We start from the raw sequence: 15,290 nt of genomic DNA on the forward strand, positions 1-15,290 counted from the left end.
TCCTACCTCATAGGCTAATGGTGAGGATACCATGATCGCCCATAGGACCCTTGTTGTAAACAGTGTGGGGTGACACAAAGCGACATCGTTTGGGCAGCCAGCGCGCTCAGCGAGAGGACGGTCTATTTCAGGCTGCTTACCTGGCTGTGGCGGGCAGATCCTGGCTACAGTTCACAGGTGGCTTCCGGGATAATGGTTTCCCTTCATGCCGTGCGTACTTCCCCGCCCCCTTTAGTTCCTTTGTACATGCACACGCATTTGTCATAGGCCATGGGGGGCAGGGCTCGGAAGTCACCCCTTGTGGTTCTGGAAATCCCCACAGCTCTGCTCTAAGGACTCTGAGACTTGGAAGGACAAGTCACTCCGGAGTGCTGCCTGCCAGCAGTGCTTGATCTGGAGAGGATGTTTCAATGGGACCCTCAAGGACCCACTGTTAGCCACCCCGGTATCTATCCGAATGTTTCTGGAAACCCCAGCCATGGTTCTCTTTGTTCTCATCCTGGTTCCCTGAGGGCCAGCCCTTACGTCAGGGTCATCTTGCAGCCCCCTTCCGAGCGGGGGCCCAGTTGGCTGCCCCTTCTCTGTGGCCCTGCTCTGTGGGGGCGGCACCGTGACCAGGCATCCAGGCTGGCAGATTCCTGAGGAGAGAGCAATTGCAAGTTTGGGCCTGTGAGGCGGTTTGGCAGCGCCTTTGTTTGATGGCTGTTGACTGAGCTGAGGTGTGTGGACCCGGTGTTTGTAGACTCCCAGTTTGCTCTGGGCTGGAGCTGGATTGAAGGAAATAGATGTTTGAGGGAGGGGGGAAGTAGTTTTGATCATCCAAATGCCATTTGTTTGGGGCCTAAAGCCAAGGAGAAAGGATCCTTAGATTTCCCTAAATCAACCAGACAGGGATCCTTCGTGGATGCCTGAGGCACAGGTAGGCTGCTGCAGGGACCAGGGAGCGTCCAGGAACCTGGATTCAGACTCTCAAACAGCCGGGGCCTCGGGACAGACACCGGCAATCAGTGGCGAAAGGGGCCCTGGAGAACTCGTAGAGCACCTTGTCCATTTTCTTCCAGGTGGGAGCCTAGAGGCCCCAGGTACACTGTCTTGTAAAGTTCACGTGGCTGGTGAGGGATGGAGCTAAAGCCAGAATGCAGGACTCTGACAACCCCCCCACCCCCCACACACACACACACAGTAAGGCTGTGGTCCTCACCCTGTAGCGTGCAAAAAGCAAATATTTTGAGAATGATGATGGCAACAAATGTACAAACTTGGGGAGTTGGTTAAAAGACACACCCTCAGATCCCAGAGATTCTGATTAGATGGTGGGTGTCACATCCGTGTCTCTGAGACTGATCAGAAAGCACATGGGCATTCCGGAGGCCACCTGAGCAGGTGAGCAGGTGGGTCTCAGAGATGCAAACGGGTGTATCGAGTGAGGGTGAGGGGTGAGAGCCAGGCTTTGCAACACGTTGCTAGTAGCTCATGTGGTTCTGACACTTTGCCCCCACCCTGGTTTCTGCCCCTTTAAGGCCAGGATGCTTGAATGGGGAGGTGTGGTCCTGGATGACCTCTAGGTCAGGTGACTGGGATGGTGGTGGGAGGACAGGCTGCATGGAGCGTTTGCCTTGCGATTGATCGGCAAGTGGCAGGTCCTCTGGTCCTTCACAGCTGCGAGGCAGGGCCGGGCACGCCTCTTCCGAACCCCTTTCTAGAAGCGACTTGCAGAGACAGGGCTCCTAGTTCTATAACTAAGAAGTGTGCAGCTCCCCGTGGGGCAGTGATTCGGGGACCCCCTTCCACACAGTGTCCCTTGCCATCTGCCCCCTAGGCTCAGGCCTCCATCCCTGCCCCTAGCACCCACCGTGGGAGGTGCTAGTGAGGGGAAGAAGCCAGCTCTGAGGGGTCCTGTCTTTCCCGGTTTTCAGAGGCACAGAGTCTGAGGCCCACCCCCTCCCTCCTTGAGGGAAAGAAGGCTGGGCATGCACCCCCCCACCCTGCCCAGGACCCCTGCCTCTTCCCGTGGACATCCCGGTCAAGGGCCTTGTCCACATCTGCTCAGCCCTGCAGGAAGTCGGCGCTCACAGGGTGTGCCAGCCACTTCCTCGTGCTGGCCAGTCTTGTCTTGCTGCTTCTCCGGTCAGTCTGACCTGGCCACTGTGGGAACCATTCTGAGCGCAGATGGGGAACAGTGAGAGGGATGGGGGGCTGGGGAGGCTGCCATTCCTCCTGGAGCCAGGAGGAACTTCTGGGGTGGGCCCAGGGAAGGATGAGGGTGCTGTTGGTGCACATGAGTGAGTGTGACTCTAATTGTAACAACACAGCCGTCAGTGGGCAGTGGGGTGGGGGGTGGCCGGGGCGGCGGTGAGAGCCAGGCTGAGCTGTGTGGCAGAGAGGGAGCGAGTGGAGGCCTCAAAGCCAGTGCTGGAGGGCACACGCCACCCAGGGACAGCATGAGGTCCCTCAGCGCCCCAGTGGCCTTGGCCGCCCTCTCCACCCCCAGCTCGGCCCAGTCTGGAAGCGAGAACCCAAGGCTCTTTCTGCCCAATGCGGGCTCTCTGTGGGAGAGGCCGGTGGCCGTGGGGAGGGGTCACTTGGCAGCGGGCTGGGCGGCCCCTGGCTGTGGGAGAGGGGAGCTTGGCGGCCACCTCTGAAGGTCTGGGAGGTGAGGCTGGAGCAATCTGTGGTTGGGGAAGGAGCAGGCAGGCCGGAAGGTCTCTAAGCGGTCCCATCTGCTGTCTGGGCTGGGCCTGCTCAGCCCAATGGAATTTCTGATGGTGTCCGGGCTGCCCGCCCGAGGAGGGGGTGGACCTCCCAGCCGCAGCTGCCGCCTGCTCTTTTGAAGCTCAGCCACAGCTTGACCCTCCCTCCCAGCCTCTCGCATTCCTTCCCTGCCTTCTGAGAGGACACCGGGTCTGGCTGGTGCTGCCCAGAGCCCCATCCCCACACTCCCTCCCCTGCCTTCCCTGGGAGTGAGGGCCAGGGCCCTGAGTGGGTAGTAGGAAGTTTGCCTGAGGGACAGGGAGGGTGGGAAAAGCAGAGGGACTGTTTGCCCAGCTCTGTTCCTCCCTCAGGGACCGAGGGGAGACTTGGTGCTGTGGCCTTCAGGGGGTGGCACCCCAGCCCAGCTGCAGGCTCTGGCCCTGAGGCCCAGGACAGTCTAGTCTAACAGCTGTCTCTACTTGAGTTTTACCCCGGAGGGAGCCCTGGGCTGGCTGTGCGTTCCCCTGTCATTTCAGCCCCACGGGGACCCCCCATGAGGAGGGAAACAGGTTCGGAGGAACAAGCTGGGCTCCGGGCTGGACCCCTGCCCTCCTCCACCCTGGGCTGGGTTGTGATTCTAAGGATTGGAAAGGCATTATGACAGATCTGTCAGGCCTGTGGTGTGTACTTCCCCCAAAGATTGCCCTCTTCCTCGTGTATTAGGAGCGTTTTCATCAGCTTGTCTAAGACAGTGGTTAAGAAGACTCTGGATCCTGGATGCAGATTCTGACGTGGCCACGGCGCCTTTAGGGAAATTATCTCATCTCTCAGAGCTCTCGCTTCCTCGCCTGTAAAAGGAGAGGCAAAGTTCCGTGAGAATTTCTAGAGAGAACGCAGCATGCCAGGTGCTCAGAAAACCTGCATGGCTGTTGTTGGTCGCCGATGAGGCAGCTCTCCCTCAGGTGGTACCCATGTGTAACAGGGCACTGACTGCTGCCCGGCCCTGCACCACGTTCCAGGTCACTGCCGCGCCACTGTATCACTGGTCTACCTCACTATGTTAGACAGGATTCTTTAGAGAAACAAAACCAGAACACTAATGATTTTATATATATTTATGTAGATAGATAACATAAGAAATAAACAGCTAATTAATCTATAAAGGAGTACAAATGGATCAGTGCAACTCACTCCCGTGAGACACTGGCAGTCCTTCAAGTCTTGAGGACTGCTGGGTAGTCCTCCGTAGAGCAATTCAGGCTATCTGGGCACAGGCAGCAAACAGCAAGCAGGTCACCAACAGTCAGCCAGATGACAGGGTCTGACAGTCTCCAGCTCAAGAGATGTACATTCCAGTAGCAGGGTGAAGCAGGTCTTGAAGGAACCTCAAATTACAGCGACACAGTCCATGGTTAGGTGTCTCACAGATAGTGTAGCTTGCAAATGGCACAGAACAAGCAAGGCAGCTGCATACTTGACCAATGATCAAAGAGCAAGAGAGAGAGGGAAGGCTCACTGAGCCATTTATCTCTCCACCCTGCAACCAATCTCACATGTCGTCATTGGCCATGTTGACACAACAAACCCACCTATCACACCTAACCTACCAAGCGGTGCCCTTCTCCAGGGAGCAGGGCTTCCTGTTAACACGTCCAGGCGACATAGCCATTCTCCCTTCTAAGAAGCATTCTGTCTGCATGGCGCAGGGTAAGCACTGATAAGTATTTTCTAGAATTGTCATTAAAAAGTAGTCACTTCTGTTGCATATACACCTGCAAAAAGCGTAAAGGCCGCGGCTGCTACCATCACTTTGGTGTTCTTTTATTGATAATTTTAAACGAATAAGAGGAACATGAATCAAAAAGTACACAGGGGTTTACCGTGAAGCTCCTCTCCCCAGAGGAGAAACTAATGTTACCTTGTGAGACCTTTCAGAGAGCGTCCTTATGTGTTTGCATGACCTTGATGTGGTTATACACACATATGTATACATACACTGCATACACACACATGTGTGCATACATACAGGTCGATCTACATACCACGGTGCACTGTCGTACAGTGGCTCTGCTCCCGTGCAGGGCTTGCATTGTTAGGTCACAGAGACTGCTGTCTTCCATGTCAGTACACGTAGAGATGCCTCATTTTCGTTCACTTTTGTGTAGTATTGCAGAGTGTACCTGTGCTGTTATGTATGTCTAAGGGGGCTTCGCTACCTTCACAGAAAAATCCCCTTATCTTTCACCTCCACACATTGTTGAAGGCTTCGTGTGTGTGTGTGTGTGTGTGTGTGTGTGAGCGCGCACGCACGCATGCCAAGGGGCTTGTTGGTAGCGGCTGTCCAGTCAGTTTCTCCTCATAGCAACCCTGTGACAGATTAGACGAAATGATGCTATACAGACCGTGTTCTACGCAGCATCCCACGCACGGATACATATTTAGAGCGTTCCCTGTTACATGATTGCAGGATCACCCTTACCTACGTACTGGGCACGTGTGCACAAACAGACCTTGAGGTAAACTTCTGAGAAGTGGAATTGGTTGATGGGTGCGTGTCAGGGTTGGGAACAAGGGTGGTGACTTCTCCCGGGGTCCTTCTCTGCCCACCCAGAGCATCCTGGGTCCCTTGGCCTGGATTCCCAGGGCATGAATCACTGGCCAGTTGTCCACTTGTCCCAGGGCCCATAGGCGCCTCCTGTTGCTGCCTGGACGCCTAGGCTGAGTCCCCTGCCATTCGCCTGGCCTGCCTGCAGGAGTGGGTTGGGGCCAGGGGCCAGCCGCCCCTCCTCCTCCTCAAGGAGCTGGGCCCGGGCCAGCACCCACTTCTCCTCTAGGCTGCTTTCTTTGGACTCAGGTGTCTACTCACTCCTGCTAGCCTGGAGCAGCAGGCTCCCCGGGGCCACTGTCCCTGGCTGGGTGGGGCACTGGGGCACAGGCACTCCCCCATCCATGCACTGAGGTTTGATTCTTCCCAGGTGCCTGGACCGAGTGTCTTGGCTGAGCTGGTGACGTTTGTTGGTAGCGAGTGTGAAAATTTTCCCCAGTCAGCTCTGGCAGAGGTGAAAAATGGCCCTTTGTTCAGGCAACTGGACCACGTTGGCGGGCTAGAAAGGCTTTTGCAAGGGAAAAGGCTTTGCTTTTTCTTAGGGATGAGACTGTACCTGCAGCCAGGTCCTCTTCTGGACACGCGCACCATCCCGATAACCCCTGGCGCCCTTAGCCTCTCTCGGGGGACCCTGCCCCTTCACCGTTCAAGCATGGCTACCGAGTGACCAGCAGTGTGCTGGCTCCGTGCCAGGCTCCGGGCAGCATGGAGAGCTGGTCCTGGGTGCATTAAGAATGGATTGTGGGATCAGACCCCCGGGGTTCACATTCAGCTGGGCACTTGGCTGTGTGACTTTGAACAAGTTCCTTGGCCCGTCTGCGACTCCCTCTCCCCTCTCTGAAGTGGGAATACCAGTGTGTGTACCCAGTGGGGCAGGTGGGAGAAAGTTACCACACGGAAGGCACTTGGATGAGTGCCGGCGTGCAAGGAAGCAGGCAAAAACTGCTGGCCATGATTATCATTATTACTAGGATGACCCAACAGGTGACGAGGTGTGCGTGCCTGGGAGCCTCATCTCGGCTCTTCCAACCAGAAGCAGGGTGGGCTTCCTGATGGACCCTTCTATGGCAGCTGAGCTCCTGCTTAGGCCCCGGGAACAGAGACCAGGAGACCAGGGACGGTGTCCTCGGGGCCCGGGCTCTAGCAGAGCTGGGGCTGTCCATTTATCGATGGGGAACTGGAGTACCCCATCAACCTTTCCATGGGGGTGGGGTGGGGGGGGTGCCTGGTTAACCGCTCGTGGGGTCCCTTGCTCTAGTTCCTGCCCGCAAGCCCTCTTTGGACTTTGGACCACAGACCTGGATGACACAAAAATTAGGAGACGAGACTGAGAAATGATGTCTTCGTTTCCTTTGGGTTTTTAAGTGTTGTCGTGTGTGGTTTTTTTTAAAGAATACCTCCGCCTTACCCATATTGGACTACATGATGTGGGGAGGGGTGGGGTCAGGGGGTTGCTTAGTGCACTGGCTGCACAGCTGCACACAGAGCCCCGGGAAGCCTGTGCCAGTCCTGCGGGTGGGCAGGGAGGCCTCTCTGCAGGGTGGTGGGGCTTCCCCAAGGAGCCCGGCTTCTTCCTGGCAAAGGGCCTGGGAAGACCTTTCCTCGGAGCTGCTTGTGCTGCACATAGAGAGGCAGCGAGAGGCCGGCCAAGGTCGCACAGCAGGCAGAGTGCAGCCCTACCTCCTTTCCTGATGGCCATGCCCCAGGTCCCCTCTGCCCTGTCTGGCCGCCCCGGGGTGGGCACAGGTGTGGCTTCCCAGTAGCTCTGGGGGCCTGGCGACGACGGGCCAGGCCGGCTTTGTTGCAGCCCCGGCTGCTGTGGCTGTTTGGGCTGAGTTGATAATTTATGAGCCGAGTTTCCATTAAGCGGCTTCCGCGCCTTGGGCGGGAGCAGAGGCTCGGCATTTAAAGGTCACCCGGCTTTTGAAGCGGCAGCAACGTTAATGGCTGGGAAGAAAACAAGCCTGTGTGGGGGCAGGAGGACAAGGCGTCTCTGTCGGGGCTATGAGGACACACACACACACAGACACACACACACAATCTGTCTTCCTTCCCCCCTTTTGAGACCTCTTTAGCCTTCCCTGCACCCCACCCCCGCCGCGGCTGAGGTGACAATTGGACTTGGACAAGATGCAGCTGCCCTCAGGCCCAGCAGCCTCTCCATTAATGCTGCCATTACCCACTTGAGGTTTCCCCAGAACTTAACCATGGTTACAGGAGTGTCCCGGGGGTTGTATGACCTCATTCTGGCCCTGCTGGCTTTTACAGCCTGGATTCCTGATGAGGCCGAGTGAGCCCAGGCCTCATCTTCCCCTACGGGAAATGAAGGGGCTGGCAAGCAGGCTGCGTCTTGCATGCCAATTCTAATCACTTGGCAGCGGCTTGCCCCAGCCTGGGGTTGAAAAGCGTTCTGAGGCTGTGCAGGCTCAGTCACACCTGGATGGATTAGTGATGTCTGCCAAGGACGGGCTAGAACATGGTGGGAAGTGAGCCTGCATTTCCCACCCTTGGGCTAAATGATTTCATAAGGCAGAGTCTAGAGTTCTAAGACCGCTGAGGGCTCTGTGGCTCCTCTACCTTTGGGGCAGCCTGAGGGTGCAGGTGCGGCACACTCTTAGGCCTGGGCGAGAGCTGCCCTCTCTGCCCTTTCCCTGGGAGTGCTAGCACCCCATCTAGTGGCCTGGCCGGACGATGCCGTAGGGCAGGGCAAGGGGGACAAAAGTCCCCGTGCGCAGAGGGGATCACGGCAGTCACAGGAGGAGGATAAGATCCAGGACCCATCTCTGTCCTGAACAAAGAAGACTGGGGAGCCATTAGTCCAAAGGACAGATAAACCACGTGAGTCCCAGCCTCCACCACTGAGACCAGAACCAGGCGGTGCCCAGCCACCCCTAGAGGGCCTCGAAGAGGAATCACGGTAGAAGGTCCTGTAAAGAACAGGAGAAAAATGTGAAACAAAACACAAAAAATCAGAAAGACCAGGCTCACTGGTCACACGGAAGGTAGTGGAACCCCAAGACTGGCCGGGAGGTACTTATGTTCCAGCCTGGAACTGAACCCCCTCCCACAGCTCCGCACTGCAAACAGTAGACGGGTCTGCAGCGTAAGCAGTCACGCTAAGGAGGCGTGTCCGTGTTAGAACAAGCAGCCAGAAGAGACCCAGAGGGCGGCGTTCACACAGGGAGAACGCTCAGGTGGCAGGAAGGGATGAGGATGAAAACATGGTGCCAGCCCACACTGGGAGGAAGTGGGGTGCGTGCAGTTGCACCGTGGGGGTGGCGATCCGTCATGGGACAGAATGTGTATGAACTGTGGAATGGAAAACCCGAATCTCACGTACCCAAGATGTGTCCCTTTAGGAGCTTTCAGAGAAGGGGACCAGGGACTATGGCAGGGCTGGGCTGGGCCAGTCCCCTTTCTTTCCGAGGACACCACTGTGTGGCACCACCTCGGGGTTGACTGGTCAGTAGCCGTGTGTGTCAGGGAGGGGCCCCAGGGCAGGCGACAGAAGGTTCACAGGGCCTTAGATACCCCAGCGGGCAGCCTTGGCCACACTCGCTTCTTTTGGGAGGTGGATCGTGCTGCCATGCATGGTGGTTTTGAGGAGTAGCAGTGGAAAATGTAGACGAGCAGAGGCTCTGGAGATAAGAAAGCCTCTTCGTCCCCCCCAGCCCCCCATGGCTGTGAGCCAAAGGAGCACAGAGAGGAAAGAAAACAGGTATTCTCCGCCTTTCCTTCCCTTTCTTACACCCTGGGCTGCCAACGGGGAAGACAGCAGTTCAAAGCCACCGTCCCCCTGGAGGGAGGAAGATGAGGCTCTCTGCTCCGTACAGAGTTCCAGCCTGGGAAGGCCATGGAGGCAGTTCTAGGCTGACCTACGGGGGCGATGGGTCGGAATGGGCACGGGGAGCCGAGTTGGGCTTGGCTTGGCGCTCGCACTGAGCACTGTCCAGGTGAAGGGACGCAGCAGGGACTCCAGGGCCCTGCCCGCAGGAGCTTCGGGTCCAGGAGCGAAGGTCATCGTGGCGACAAGCTACGAGTGGAGTATTTCCCGGCTGGTCCGTTTGATGAGGCAAAGAAAGCCGGGTAAAGGTTTAGGGGACTTGGGGGGCTGCCTGTGATCCATCGAGGCTTGCGCATCAGAAGCGGGGGCAGGGCGGGGGAGCCAGTTGGGTATGTGGGGGAAGAACATGGCAGACTCAGAAGCCCTTAGATGCCTGTGGTAAGCTCAGAAGCTCATAGACGGGGGTGTGCTTAGTTCATTGGTAAAATGGCAAAGATCTAGGGTGGTCAGAGGAGAGGGAGGGAGGGAGACAACAGAGAGGGGTGGGGGGCACAGGCAAGACCAGGTGCGGCGGCGGCGAGGTGAGGCTCTGGGTGTGTCCTGAAGATGTGGAAGCACTTGTGGGGTGGCTGGATTGAGACAGCGTGTAGCTGGCCTTTTAAAGCTGGGGGACTGGGGAAGACCGCTCAGGGGGTGAGTGTAGCCAGGGGAGAAGTCCCACGCCAGCCTGCCTTATCGGGGTGTACCGAGTGTCATGCAGTCATGTAGAGTCTGTCACGAGGCCGTCCCCGGAGGGAGGGGACTGTCCCTGTCTTTACCAGGGAGAAAACGGATGGAGGAGTGGAATCTTTTTCCTGCAGCCACACAGCCTTAACCAGTGAGGACTCGAATCCAGGACTCTGGTGGCCAGGCTCTTGCATGCCTCCGGGGGACCCTGGGCCGATCCTGACGGGCAGGCCCCGCTCGGGCCTGGCCAGGACAACCTTGGGCAAGGGCGGGAGAGTGGCTCTGGGGCAGCTTGCCCGCCTCCCTGGGCCAGACCAGGAGTGACTCAGGTCTTGGCTAAGCTTACTTCTGCTCTGGTGGAGGCTGGCCATGCTCGCCACCCTCCGGGGCCTGGATTCCTTTATGGGGCGGCGGAGGCCGCTCTGGGCCTGGCTCCCAGGGACCTCGGGGAGGACGGGTATGCGGTTTCTGCCGCCCAGTCACAAGGCACTCACAGCGGTGAGTCCAGGGCAGCCTTTGAGGCAGCCTTTGAGAAGTCTAGCGGGCTTAGCGGTGAGCTTCGGGTCCTTGCTCAGAAGCCAGTCCCGGGTTCCCTCCCGTCTGTTTCTGGGCCAGTGCCTAGCTGCAGGCGGTCAGAGAGGTAGAGTGGTCTCCCAAAGGGTGCAGAGCCACCCGGCCCTCCCCACGTGCTCTGTGGGTCACGTGTTCTCTGCTGGCATGTTGGTGCTTCAGAACCTGGGGCACATGTGGCCTGACTTCTCAGGCTTTGTGCCCTGCGACCCCTGGGCAGCCTGTTTGCTCTTTGAAACTCCTTAGCCACTTCTGGGTTTAACTGTCTTACTCCTCTTACTGTCTGTGTGCCTTGGGGCAAGCTACCTGCCTTCTCTGAACCTGTTTCCACAGCTATAACGTGGAGAAGATAATGCCTATCAGGTGGAGGTGTAATAAAGATTAAATGTGTACGCTCACCAGGCCCGGAGCGGGCCACCAGCTCCTAAACCTGGGCAGCCTGCCTGCCCTCCGCCTCCTGTGTTTCACCTGCTTTTTATGTCAGCAGTGCTGGCTGCAAAGGGCAGCCTGGCACAGAGGGCTCTGACCCTACGCTCAGGACGGTGCCCTCTGAGAAGTGTAAGCCCTCCCTGCCCGGTGCTAAGCGCAGGCAGCCTGGCTTTGGAATCTGTGTCCTTCCCCTTTCCTGCGGAAATGGTGCTTTTCTGTGAATCCGCCACTCTCTCCTCCTCCGAGAACCGCCCTTTGATGGGAACAGTCCAGGCTTTGCGTTGCTGGGTCCTCGGGCAATTCTCCCCTCTGCTTGGGTCTCCGTGTAGTGGGTCATCTGTAGTGGGTGGGGGGCTTCAGGTCGTGGCACACACCCACCATGGGACTTCCAGGGCTCTGTGCCTGGGCTGAAGGGAAGAGGCTGGTGGGCTGAAGTGTCTCCCCTGCCCTGCCCAGCCAGGCCTCCCCGGGGCCTGGGAGGCTCCAGATCACTTTCCAGAAGGTGGAAGGAAGTCCAGAGCTCACATCTAGATGTTGGGGAGGATTCTCTAGACCCTCTGGACCCCTAGCAACTTGGCCAGCATCCCAACTGCTGCTGGCATCTTCACCAGCTTTCTGGGGCATTGGGAGCAGAAAGACCACTGACCTCCAGCCAAGCACCTTTAGGGATTAGCTTCCTTAATTCTTCTTGCAGTCACCTGGGGTCGGGACAGATGGGGTGTCAGGCACAGGGAGGGCGGTTGGGGACCTGCAGAGGAGAGTGGTACAGCAGAACTCCTGCCTGGGTCAGAAGCCCACTGCCCAGCCACATGCCCCAGAAGGACTTCTTGACCCTCGGTGAGGCACTGAGGCTGCAGACAGGTGCCAACAAACAGCCAGACTCATCATTGAAATCACTTTCAATTCTTAGTGACCCAACAGGACCTAGTAGGACTGCCCCCTAGGGGTTCCTAGCTTTCCGGAAACAGATGGCCATCTCATTGGCTTGAACCACTGACCTTCCGGTGAGCAGCTGAGCACTTACCCACTGTGCCACCATGCTCCTGAGGACAGACCCAGAGGGCCGTTAGTGGAGAAAGCATGGGCCCTACGATCGCCGTTCCTCCGCCCTCAGAGTGGACCAGTTTTCTCCAGAGATGACCTCATACTGAGCTACAGGGCAGCAGGAGCCTGCTGTGCTCAGAGGGTAGCCCGGGCTCTGGCTCAGTGTGATTGCACCCGGCGCTGCTGCCGCCGGGCTCACCCTGCCTCTTGGGTTTGTGTGAGAGGCTTAAGAGGGGTCACTGGAGCCCAGGACAGAGGCAGCCAGCAGGAGGGCATTCTGGCAGAGCCAGAGCATCTTCCTGCCTTCTAGCATGTCGGGGTCGGTGGAAGGTAGTGGAGTGGAGGGGCTGCTGGGGTATCTGGAGCCAGCTGTGGGAAGCCATGTCATACTTGGCTACCTGCCCGGGCTCCTCCTCATGACCAAAGTCTGGAAAGGATCATTCAAGGTCACCCTTTTGTGTCTCCTTGTGAAATGGCTTTGGCTCCTCTGGGCTGTGCCGGACTCACCTGGGAAGAGATGGGAGATGGAGAAAGTGGGGGGACAATAAGTCACGCTTCACCCAGACACCAGAATACGACTCAGACATTAAAAAGGATGATGTAGATGTGTATGCTCTGACATGGGGAGCTGCTGCAAGGCAGTGTCGAGTGGGAAAACCATGTTGCATAGTAGGATTTGTGGTTTGATCACATTGCAGTACTACAAATAATAAAAATCTCATAATTTGGTAGTAAATGCACAGATAAGGCAGCTAGACATAGATTCCAGAATGTTCTCGGGCTTTCTTTGGGCATGGGACAGTCTGCTTCTCTGGGACTAGAAGCCAGGGCCCTTGAGGGTGCATGGGTTGCCACAGTGGACCGACCTACCATGGCAGAGGGCATCAGTGGGAGCAAAGGGTCTCCTGACCCCACTCTCTGTACCTTTGAGCTCCCACCAGCCCTTCCGGCCCATCTGTCTCACACCACCCGCTGTTGGGATCTGGGCTAGCTAGAAAGAGCAGCAGCAGCGTGATGTGGATTTGGCTACAGGAACTTGTCTGTGTCGGCTGGAAAAGGCCCCATGTCCCAGGGAAGTACAGACATGCGTGCACCAGTTTCACACACCCTAAGACTCTCCTTAGACGGAACAGGCCCATAAAAGAGGAGGCCGCTTTTCTACCATTAACAGCATTATGGCAAACCTGGTGATAAGCCTGATGGAGCCGCGTGTGATGTTTCTGGACACTGCCAGTTCTCAATTGCCTGCACAACCAGATGCACGCCCTCCACAGTGACCGTGGGGGCATAGCTGCTTCTGAGTAGGCTGGGCGCTTCCTGTCTCAGGTTCGGGGACCAATGGAGCTGGATTTCCAGCCCCTCTCCACAGTCTGCCCACCTCAGATGGGCACGCTGTGTGGGGCAGGGCACTGGATCTGGTGGGGACGAGGTTAAGAGCTGAGGAGTGTGGCTCCTGGAGACTGCTTTGAGGAAGAGCGGGGTCCGGAAGCCACCCCAGGTTTTTCCTTGTCTTGTTTTTTTCATGAAGATCATTGTGTCCTGTTAAAGCAAACCCATACCTCTGATATAATTAATGACAACAGGCTTGATTTGGGGGGGGTGTGTGTGACACTGTTGACATTGTCACAAGTCCCTCTGCTTCCCTCTGTGGGGCTGGTCGGGCTGAGTTTCACGGCCTGGCATGAGTCCACTGAGTGGGAGCTGGGCCGCCTGTCTCAAGCTGGAGGTTCCTGGGGACAAGGGGGCATCTTCTCTGGGTAGCCTTGCCAGAACTCTGCCAGTGTGACTCTTCCCTAGGGGGGCAGTGGTGAGGGGAAATAAAGGAAGCAGAGATTGGGTGGGGTGGGGTGGGGTGGGGGAGCAGAGGGGCAGGACCCTGCCCTGTACAGTCCCTCTGCCCCCACCCCCACCCCACACATATTAGGTCCTTAGGGGCCCTGGGCAGTATGTGTAAGTGATCAAGAATGTAGTCTCTGTTTCCATATGACCTGGGTGTAGATCCCAGCTTCACCACTTACTCAGTGTTTAAGCCTCAGTTTCCTCATATGCAGAGTGAGACTATTAGCACCGCCCTGTGGCGCTGTCAGGTAGGCATTGGATTGCTAACTCAGCTCAGTGCCATCGAGCCAGGGCCAACTCACAGCTACCCTGCAGGGTAAACTGCTGCTGTGAGTTTCTGAGACTGACTCTGCAGAAGTAGAAAGCCCCTCCATTTCTTCCCGCAGAGCCGCTGGTAGTTTAGAACCACTGGCCTTACGGGTTAGCAGCCCAACACGTAGTCACTGCACCTGCCACCTGGGCTCCTATTGCTAAACCTACAGGCCCCAGGATCAAACCCACCAGGGGCTCTGTAGGAGCAAGAGGAGGCTGCCTGCTCTGGTAAAGATCTACAGCCTCTGAAGCCCTGTAGAGCAGGGGTTCTCAACTCAACCTGTGGGTTGAGACCCCCTTTGGGGTTTTTCACAGGGGTCACCTAAGACCATCGGAAAACACATCTTTCTGATGGTCTTAGGAAGCCAGACACCGCTCCTCTCTCCGTCTCCAGGCGGGTCTGTCCACATGCAGATACGCCCACCTACGAGTACCCAGCGTGAAGACTGCAGCTACCCACGCTACCCCATGCTTCCAGCCAACACTTCATGTATTTGTCATTAGAAGTCAATATTGCACAATCTATAATGATCTATTGTTTTTGAGATTCATCACTATGTTTTCATGATGTTCAATTTGTAACAATGAAAATACACCCTGCATACCAGATAGTTACATGACCATGCATTAACAGTAGCAAAATGACAGTGATGAAGTAGCAACAAAAGTAGTTGTGTGGTTGGGGGTCACCACCACATGAGGAACTGTATGAAAGGGTCGGGCACTAGGAAGGTTGAGAACCCCTGCTCTAGAGAGAGGGACGGGGGCCATTGGAATGGCCTCTGGCCCTGGGCTTTCACGGTGTGTCAGGAGTTAGCGTCTCCCCGGTGAGGGGCACCTGTCCTGTATGGGGCAAGCAGGGCAGTGGCATGGTGGTGGCTGGAGACAGAAAGACAGTTCACCTGGGTGTGGGGTCGGGGTCCCTGCCTGCTCTCCGGGGCCTAAAAGTCACCTGAGCGTTCCCGTCTTCCGCCCTCTGACTCTGCTTCCCGGTTCTAGGTGGGACCCTCGGTGGAGCCGGTGCCAGGATGGCCCAGGGGTGCGGATGAGCAGCCTGGATGCGGCCACCCCCAGAGGACCGCCCTCTGAGCCTCGCCCCTTGACTGGAGACCCCAGGGGCCGCCCCTCGCCCGCCGAGCCCCCGCTGCAGGTGGGAGCCGCCTAAGGGAGCATTCCAGCCCTCGCCAGAGGCAGACCGTGGCGGGAGTCCGCAGCAGGGACCTCGCGGCCGGCTGGAAACATTTCCCCCAAGCGGCTCCCCAAAATGACCAGCCTATTCCGTCGGAGCAG

The sequence above is a fragment of the Echinops telfairi genome, unplaced genomic scaffold, assembly GCF_000313985.2.
Source record: "Echinops telfairi isolate 266 unplaced genomic scaffold, ASM31398v2 ScPeMD7_7458;HRSCAF=8496, whole genome shotgun sequence".
NCBI classification, from domain to species: domain Eukaryota; kingdom Metazoa; phylum Chordata; class Mammalia; order Afrosoricida; family Tenrecidae; genus Echinops; species Echinops telfairi.